This window comes from Octopus bimaculoides, chromosome 21 (assembly GCF_001194135.2).
Source record: "Octopus bimaculoides isolate UCB-OBI-ISO-001 chromosome 21, ASM119413v2, whole genome shotgun sequence".
Lineage (NCBI taxonomy): Eukaryota > Metazoa > Mollusca > Cephalopoda > Octopoda > Octopodidae > Octopus > Octopus bimaculoides.
Window position 1 is genome coordinate 20936275 of NC_069001.1, and position 9948 is coordinate 20946222.

Here is a 9948-nt window from a genome sequence, read left to right on the forward strand (position 1 = left end):
ATATATATTTATATATATCAAAATAAGCAACAAGGATGTTTCAAGCAACTCCATTTAATTGAACAATGCTATCATTACATCAATTTAAATGCAGCGCAATCCTCAGCTGCATAAAGACATAGAATTTAATTAAATTAAAACAGATGGACACATTAGTATAATTTTACCTAAAATCTCCAAGAAGGTAAGGAGATAGACAGAGAAAATGCTGTCTTCATTTCAGCTTAGAAGCTACTAAGGTATCAAGATTTTGCTTGTCACTGTTTTATGGGGTCAGTTTTAATTTATAGACTAGTTTATCAAATCTTTGTATATCCAAGGCCAAAAGAGCAAGGAGCAATGCCTGTTAGAAAGTGGGCTGAGGGAGTCGACAATATTGTTTAAAATATTTAACTATAGTACCACGTGATGAGATTTCCCCTGTTTCATTATGAATGGTCTACTATTGACTTGCCCCTTTAATTGTCAGCTAACATTTTGATTCAAGATTTCCTTTACCAAATCTCATGATATTGCTTCAAATAAATCTTGATAGTTTTTATGACTATATCCACTGTGATTTCTGTCAGCCCCCTTCCTAACAGGCATTGCTCCTTGCTCTTTTGGCCTTCAATATACAAAGATTTGATAAACTAGTCTATAAATTAAAACTGACCCCATAAAACAGCGACAAGCAAAATCTGTAACAAGTCTTTCTTCCTGATACCTTAGTAGCTTCTAAGCTGAAGTGAAGACAGTATGTTCTCTGTCTATCTCCTTAGCTTCTTGCAGACTTTAGGTACAATTATACTAATGTGTCCATCTGTTTTAATTTATTTAAATTCTATGTCTTTATGCAGCTGAGGACTGCTCTGCATTTAAATTGATGTAATGATTGCATTGTTCAGTTAAATGGAGTTGCTCGCAACGATTGTATCGCATTACCTCTGGATATCCTTGTTGCGTATTTTAATTTTAATCACTTTATTTTGAAATTGTATGGATAATACCGTACTAAATTCTGGTGCCTCAACTTAAATACCATATTCATTCAGGAGTAATTTGCACAGGTTATGAGAGTTACATCCTATTTCAATTTTACTGGGGAAAAATAACGAGGGTAAGACGTTGTGGAGTGAGTTTAGTGGGATGGTCCACATGACCCCTGTGATATGAACCATCCTACTAAACTCACTCCACAACATTTTAATTTTTTATTCATTTATTCCCAACGAGCATATACTTCCACTAACACTTCAAATTTTAATATTTTAATATTATTTGCATCTGTAGCTTGCAACATTGTAACCAGTTGAACACTAAATCTCCCCTCACCACTAGTCATCTCATGCTCACTGTTCTGAGGGCTGTCATTTGAGAACTCCATTATCTTTAACAACCACGTTACTACCATCCAAATCCTGCCTCCCACTCTTGCAATCTAATGACTATTGTCAAGGCTGGTAGCCAACAATAAAATGAGATATATGCATGCGCACACACACACACGTTTGTGTCCATGCATCTGTAATTGTCTGTATTTATATATATGTATATCTATGTGTATATGTATGGGTGCATGTATTATGTACAGCCATATACCTCTGCATATATGTGTAGGTGCTGGCACATGAGCACATGTGGGTATTTGTGCATATATATATTCCCTAACCCTTTTGCCATACATGCCTTCATTACTGACTAGTCTCTATCTACTCTCATACATTTACCATTCTATCTTCTCTTCACACGGTAGTATACTGTTCCAACTCAATCCTAATTCACTTTCTATTCAAACATGGAATTAATGACTTCCATTATCCTTTGCCATTGATTAACCTTGAATCTTCACCTATGGAACTGCGAATGGACTTTATCTTTTACCTATGACTTTATTAATTCTTTGATTATGGGACTACCAAACTCATATACCTTTCATTCTAGTTTTTCTTTCATTTCTCGATGAACTGGAAACTGCTAACAACCTTGATTGGGGATATTCTTCATTTCTATATTTTCTAACTTCTCTCTCTCTCTCTCTAGTGACTGAATACTTTGTGGAATCCTTTACTCAATAACACGATCCATGTACTTGTAAGAGGTTTTACCTATTTATCATAACTACTCTGCACTATGTTTATATTCTCTGTTTAAATTAAATGTGTCTAGAGTGATGACAGGTGTTTTGCATATTCATTTTCTATTTTAATTTATCTGTCTGTCTGTCGCCCCCACCACCATACACATGAATAAAAACAGGGATGAAATAAATCCAAGTGAATAACTCTGTGAGTATTCCATGCAGTAAAACTAGTTAACAGGATGCAATTAAGATTAGAGTACTCTGTAAAGGTTGTTAATTCCATGTGACTGGTGCAAGCTGTACATTCGAAGTTTGTCTCCAATTAGTAATTTGGTATATAAATCAGAGTATACCACTAATGAAATAAACAATGGAGAATTAGTTTTGCATGAATATAATTCTTCAATTTTTATTTCATTTATACACACCTATACACACACAACACAAAAACATACACACACAACACAAAAACATACACACACACACATGCACCACACACACACACACCTATGTACACATACATATGCACCACATATACACACACCTACACACATGTACCACACAGACACATATACACCTACACACACACACACACATACACCTACCTACATGCACCAAACACACACACACACAAACGTACAGACATAAAGAATACGGCTACAAACCATATCTCTTGTTTTCCACCCTGTGGAGGCATTGAGGTTGGGCTAGTTAGCCCAAAGGTGGTTGAAATTTATTCTGCCTCAGGGCTGGTTGGGAAACTGGTCTAGTAAATAAAGTGTGAGTAGCAAGGGAAGCTTGCTGGCGGGTGCTAGTGGGTGATGGGGTTGCAGGTAAATCTAGAGTGCTTAGCGTCTCTACAAGAAACAGAAATTCTTGTTTAGTTTCCAGTTTAGAACTGGAAATATAGAAAACCTTCTCCAGGAAACCAGTATTGCAGAGGGCATTGTTACAGTATGGGGCATAATTATCAAAGATATCTAATAGAAATTGCTTTAACTGTGTTATTGAAGACCTCTACTCATTATGTGAAATCATTATAATTACTCCTCAATTTAGCTAAAATTCTCTTTTCTCACTGTACTTCTACTCCAACTTCCTTACCTCAGCGCATAATGTTCCCACATCTTTCTATTGTCTCTGACATTCTTAACTGCTTTCTTTTCTGAAAACAACAACCTTGACACCTCTCTCTTTCACGGCTAGGGTAACTGTTAGCATTATTTCTTCAGCAAGATATCAACTTTATCTTTTTTATGTCTGGTCTTTGTGAAACTATATCTTCATGTCGTCTCTCTTCTAAACCAGCCCTTCTTTTTCACTATTTCCTTCCACTTCCTCTAACCTCCTACTCACCTCTCTCCTCTTTAAGCCTTTATAGTACTGTGTGACTGGCCCTCGTGCCGGTGACACGTAAAAACACCCACTACACTCTCAGAGTGGTTGGCGTTAGGAAGGGCATTCAGCTGTAGAAACTCTGCCAGATCAGATTGGAGCCTGGTGCAGCCTACTGGCTTGCTAGTCCTCAGTCAAATCGTCCAACCCATGCTAGCATGGAAAGCGGACGTTATACGACGACGATGATGATGATGATTTGTAAAAACTACTCGCCAACTTGCATTTATATATATACGTTTATGTATTTGTTTTGCAAGACTCCTGGTGTGAAATTCTGTGTTGAAACAGATATTGTTATAGTTGGGGATGGTCTTATCTTGCCAATGAAACACATGGACTATACACTTGGTCTTCACTTCAGCATTGTTATTATTATTTTAGTGTTTTTGTCTAAGCTCTTCCATCACACATCCTGTAACCTCATCAGTGATTCTCTAACCCATGTGTCTCCTCTTGTTCTGCTTATTCCACCATCTTAGGCAAGTATCCTTTATTATAGCCTTAGGCTGACGAAAGCTTTATGAGTGGATTTAGTAGATGGAAACTGGAAGAAGCTTGTTGTAAAGCCACACTTTGATCTGAGATGAGTTGTCTCACCTCTCTATGACTTTCAGGTGTTTTAACACCCAGTGTTAACAGCGGTCATCCCCAAGCACTATTTCACAGTGAATGTGGCAAACAAACAAAACACATACAAACCAATTACAGAGAAGACAGAATTCCTTGCCTTTATCATAAGGTATCGAAACTGAGAGAATCAACCAATCTAAATTAAATTATTTATTGTGGTCTTTTATATACCAAATTAATTTACTAAGCCCTGTACTGTTACTATCCCTAAATCCCTAATGATTAGAAATTCTTTTAGATAACTGAGAAGATGAGCTGCCTATATAAAAAAAATATTTCCTTACCAGAAGTAATTTTACACTGGTATATAGAATTTTTAATTTTAGAGTTACTTGACATAAACTTGATTCTGTTGTTATTGACATCAGATACAATAACTTTGTTATTCATATTTCTAGGGGGATGGATGGTATTAGCTAAATTAATGTTAGTATTAGTAAATGTATCAATATTTAACAGGTTAATATTATGTGAGGAGATAATTTGTGAGAGATTTTATTCAAAGTGATATCTTTGAAACATGTGTCGGGAGTAAAAGAATTTGAATAACACCTGCTTTTAACTCCATTTATTTATTTATATATATGTATGTGTATATATGTGTATCTTTGTGTCTATGTTTGTCCCCCATCACTACTTGAGAACTGATGTTGGAGTATTTACATCCCCATAACTTAGCAGTTTTGCAAAAGAGACCAATAAAATAAGTACCAGGCTAAAAATAGAAAAGATAATATGTACTGGGGTTGATTAATTTGACTAAAAATTCTTGAATGCAGTGCCTCTGCATGGGTGTAGTCTAACAATTGAAACAAGTAAAAGCATATGTGTGTGTGTGTGTGTGTGTGTGTGTGTGTGTGTGTGTGTGTGTGTGTGTGTGTGTGTCTGTCTGTCTGTCTGTCTGTCTATCTATCTATCTATCTATCTATCTATCTATCTATTTATTTATATGTTGCATTCACCAAAAATCTGTTAATTATTTGAGACTAAACTTCAAGCTCTCAAATAAGTAACTAACTTCAGTCTGTCCTTGCACACATGCACTCGTTAGTTACTTTTCATTCCAATGTAGTTCGATGTAAATTAGGGATGAGACAGGTTGTATTTTGTGTGCTATGGATCACCCTGAAAATGGAGAATCAAAATGAACATTATTGACACCTCATGTTATTTCATTTAAAAAAAAAAGCAAGAAAGTGATGGAAATCTGCAGGAAGACATGTGCTGTGTACAGATAGAATTCTGTTACAGAATGTGTGTGCCAGAAGTAGTTTTCAAGATTTAGATCAGGCAAGTTTTCAATCTTTGCTCTGGTGGGTCAACTGGGATTAACAACAACAACATGAAGGAGTTAGTCAACACTAACACCCATTATACAATCAGAATGATAGCAGATATTTTCCAAATATCCAAATCAAGTGTTGAAAAATATCTGCAAGGTTATGCCAGCTGGTTCAATGTTTGGGTCACACATCAATTGAATGTGGTTAACTATGCCTCACAGATTTCCACAAGCAATTTGTTACAGAAATGTGAAAAAACAAAATGATCTAGTTTTGAAGAGTATCATGACATGGGATGAAAAATGGATCATCCATAACAGTGGTTCCCAAAGTGGGCAGTGGAATGATCTGGCGGGGTGGGGGTGGGGGCATTGAAAAAGGTGGAGCAATAATGGGGTAGCTAGAAGGGGCACAAGGAATGTAAAAACAAAATAATGGATGAATTAGGTTAAGTTTTATTTTTGAAATAAATAGTTGATTTGAATTTGCTGCAGAAAATGGTCTGTTTGTGGTGGTGAGTGGTGAGAGGTGGCGCTAGGAATGTGGTCCAGGTGCCAAGGGGGTGTTGCTAGGAGTGTGGACTGAGTGGCAAGTCAGTGGCAACCTGAAAAAGTCTGGGAACTACTGATCAATAACAATGTGACACATGGTAAACAACATCAAACAACCTCTAAAGGAGGACTTCATCTAAAGAAGTTTATGCATTCAATTTGGTGAGATTGGAAGCATGTTGTCTTTTGCAGGCTTTTTTCCACCGACAGAACCATCAATTCAGATGTGTACTGTGATCAGTTTGACAAATTAAACACAGTGAACCACCAGAATTACCCAATATTTGCCAGTCATTAGAGCATTATCCTTAATTATGACAATGCCAGACCACACACTTTTTTGCACATGCAGAAGTGATTGGGACTTAGCCGTGATGTTTTGCCATGCCCTCCATATTGCCTGATCATGCACTTTCAAATTTTCACCTATTTTAGTTTCTTCAAAATTCATTGAATGGGCAGACTTTCAACATTAAAGAAGATGTAAAAATAATCACCTGGAAGAGTTTTTTGGCAGTAAAGAGAAGAAATTCTTTGAAATAATGGATCTGCAGAAAATATTGGAACAAAGCAGTAAATAATGTAATATTATATAATGAAGTTGTTGTTGTGCTCAGATGCACTACTACAACTCATCAGTGACTAAAATTGCATGAACAGCACATAGAATAAGCACAGAAAGTGAACAGTAAATATGAGGGGCCACCTAAAAGAAACCAGAGTTTTGCAATATTATTTTATTCACTTAGTTTTACATGTTTATACTTTTATTTTCCATTTGAAGCAATGCATCAGTCCAGGTGCATTTTCCATTGTTCAAAACAGTCCTGGAACTCTTGCGAAATGATGTCTTTTAACACCGCCATCATTTCTTTCTTCACCTTTTCCACATCTGCAAAACGTTTGCCTTTAAGGACTTTTTTCATTCAGGGTAACAAAAAAAGTCCCTGGGATCAAGATCAGGTGAATAAGGAGGGTGGGCAAGTAGAGTCATGCCATTTTTGGTCAAAAACTGTCTCACACTCAAAGTGGTGTGTGCAGGTGCATTGTCATGATGGAACCACCACTCTCTAGTTTGCCACAGGTTGAGGTGTTTTTGTCTCATTGCATCTCACAAATGCTTCAAAACTGCCAAGTAAAATGTCTGGTTAACAGTTTGACCAGGAGGGACAAATTCTGTGTGGACAATTCCTTTCCCATCAATGAAACAAATCAGCAATGTCTCGACACTGGGCTTCTGGTGACATCGAATGCTTCCATTGACTTAATTGCTGCTTTGTTTCCTGGTTGTAGCCATAGCACCAGCTTTCATCACAAATGATAACCTTCAAAAAAGGGTCTGGATCAACTTCTAACTATTCCTTCACTTCATGACACACATTTGAGTCATGATTGCTTTTGATCTTTTGTGAGCATGTGAGGCACAAATTTTGTTGTAACTATTTTCCTTTGCAATTCCTTGCTCAAAATTCGTTGGCAGCAACTCCAGGATACATCAGTCATATGAACAAGCTTGTCAATTGTTCAGTGACGGTCCTTCAAGATCAGTTCATGAATTTTCATGATGTTTTCATTCGTTTGGGAGGTCAAAGGTCATCCTGAATGAGGTTGGTCTTCAAGCGACAAGTGACCATTCCTAAAGTGTGGAAACCACTCGTAAACTTGTGTTTTGCTTATGGCAGTGTCCTTGTAAACTGTTTAAGGCTTCTCAACTGTTTTGGCTGCCGTTTTCCCGCCATCGTAAAAATCAACAAACAGGGTAGAAGCAATGCAAAACATAGACACACCACATGAGAGTATCACTTCATTCAACACTGCTGGTCGGCCAACTGATGCCTGAGGGTTGCATCAAGTAGCTTCTAGTAGCAGAAGCCTGAACTACGATGGGCTTGCCCCACAGAGAATGTTTCCAGTTACTTTTGGGTAATCACTTGTAAATCTTAAAAAAAGAATAATGTGTGTGTGTGTGTGTGGGGGGGTATCAGGTGTACTGTTGGCGAATTTCAGGAAGCATGGAAATTTTGAAGGATGTAATGTCCCAACAACTAACAACTGATGTGGGTAGTTTATTCCATGTTTCAGCAATTCTGAGCATTAAAAAATGTTTCCAAATGTCATGGGTGTTGTGTTGTTTTATGATTTTGTAAGCTTGTCCACGAGTGTTAGACATATGGAATTCAAAACGGTACCTAAGATTATTGTTGGAAGATAGTGGATAATCTTGTGGGTGTTTACCAAGTCAGTTGCCAAACATTGGAGCTCTAATGTGTTCATGCCCAGGGAAGAAAGACTTTCAGAGTATGGTAGATGCCTGATGGCGTATTTGTCTGGTGGCACATTTCTGAATAGTTACCAGGAGATTGATATGTTGAGCAAGATAGGGGTTTCAGACTGGTGATGTAAATATGTAGAGTACCATAGTCATATACAACTTTAAATAGATAGCTAGAGAGCAGCAACAAAAGGCCTTACTGAGGGAGGATGAAGCACACTCATTCTTGATAATTTTAGAGATGTGTTTTGTTCAACACAGATTGCTGTTGATCATAACAGCCTTAACAGACTTCTTAAGATTGGTGTTGTTAAGGGAGTATGTAAAAGCTAGGTTTTTTCTTCCAAAATGCCCGGTGGCGCACATGTTTGCAGCCAGTTTGAGTTACCAGTTAGTAATCCATTGTTTCATTGTGTCCAGGTCTGATTGCAGGAAAGGTCTATAGCATATAGGTTCTGTTCTTTTTATCTAAAGGTACAACTTGATGCCATCTGTATATTTCAACACTAATATTCTTCAAGTTGGCATCTCATAAGGTGAAGAACAATGTCCTAGAACTGTGACTATCTCTTTTTTGACTGAGAAGGAAGGACTTCAACCAGTTATAGGGATCATCTTTCACACCCATTGCAGAGAGTTTTGCTTTGAGTCATTTGTGTGGAACAGAACTGAAGGCTTTAGAAAGTCAAGACCCATGAGCCACCATCAGTGATTTGGGCAATATCCTCAAGAAACTCGATGAGTTGGATACAACAGCTGGAGTTGGGGATAAATCCAAATTGTGAGGGTCAAGTAAGGCTGTGAGAGCTCCAGAGTGTTTCTCTGAGACAGGACTCCATCAGTTTGGTGATGCTGATAGTAAATTGACTGAATAGTTGTTGACAGGTGATGTGCAATCACCTCTTTTCAACAATTATATTATTGATTGAATAAGGACACTGCCATAAGCAAAACACAAGTTTACGAGTGGTTTCCACACTTTAGGAATGGTCACTTGTCGCTTGAAGACCAACCTCATTCAGGATGACCTTTGACCTCCCAAACGAATGAAAACATCATTGATTGAATAAATCACTTTGTGTTTCAGACTTGTGTCTGATTTTCAATTAAAAACCGAACTGACACTTTAGCCAAACTGATATATATATATATATATATATATATATATATACACCAAGAGAGTTAGGGGTTGAGGATCCAACCCACTAAGGGATAGTATCTATCGAATATACTGCTGGGAGGGTACCCAATTATTGTTACACTAGTGTTATACCAAGTGTATAAGTGGGTGCAGGTAAAAAGGGGGGTTATTTTAACCTAAATTTATATAGCAATTAGAAAATGGAGGATAATATGCTGTACCCAACGAATTGCAGACAGTGTATTCCGTTGAATTAATTAACTTATTTTGTAACTAAAATGACAAAAAACCACAAAATGCAAATGTTTATGACAAACCATGTTATATTGACAATCGGGTTTACAAATATATAAAGTACAATAGGAATATATATAATCATGTAGAGAATGGAGAAACAAACACAGGAAGAAGCAGGTCGATTGCGCTAGTTAGCCATTAATTTAATCAATTAGGTAGAGATTATGTAATGTTATATTTTCGATCGTTTCGTTAAACAGAATTCTCAACATTCTGAAGAGATCTGCCAATTTAAATTAGCAAATCGAAACAATCGTAAACGTTACATTACATAATCTCTACCTAATTGATTAAATTAATGGCTAACTAGCGCA

At 37.0% G+C, this 9948-nt stretch overlaps 1 long non-coding RNA gene across 2 annotated transcripts in view; it reads right to left on the reverse strand.

Moving 5' to 3' along the window:
- Positions 1–9948, reverse strand: part of LOC128250477 (uncharacterized) — a 52149-nt gene that overhangs the window by 26976 nt on the left and 15225 nt on the right. The window contains exon 3 of one of the 2 annotated variants that reach the window (XR_008266498.1): positions 6407–6472. The exons of the other annotated variant lie outside the window; for it this stretch is intronic. This is a non-coding gene — a long non-coding RNA (uncharacterized LOC128250477). Of the gene's footprint in view, positions 1–6406; positions 6473–9948 lie in introns of those variants that run through there. 2 annotated transcript variants of the gene reach the window in all.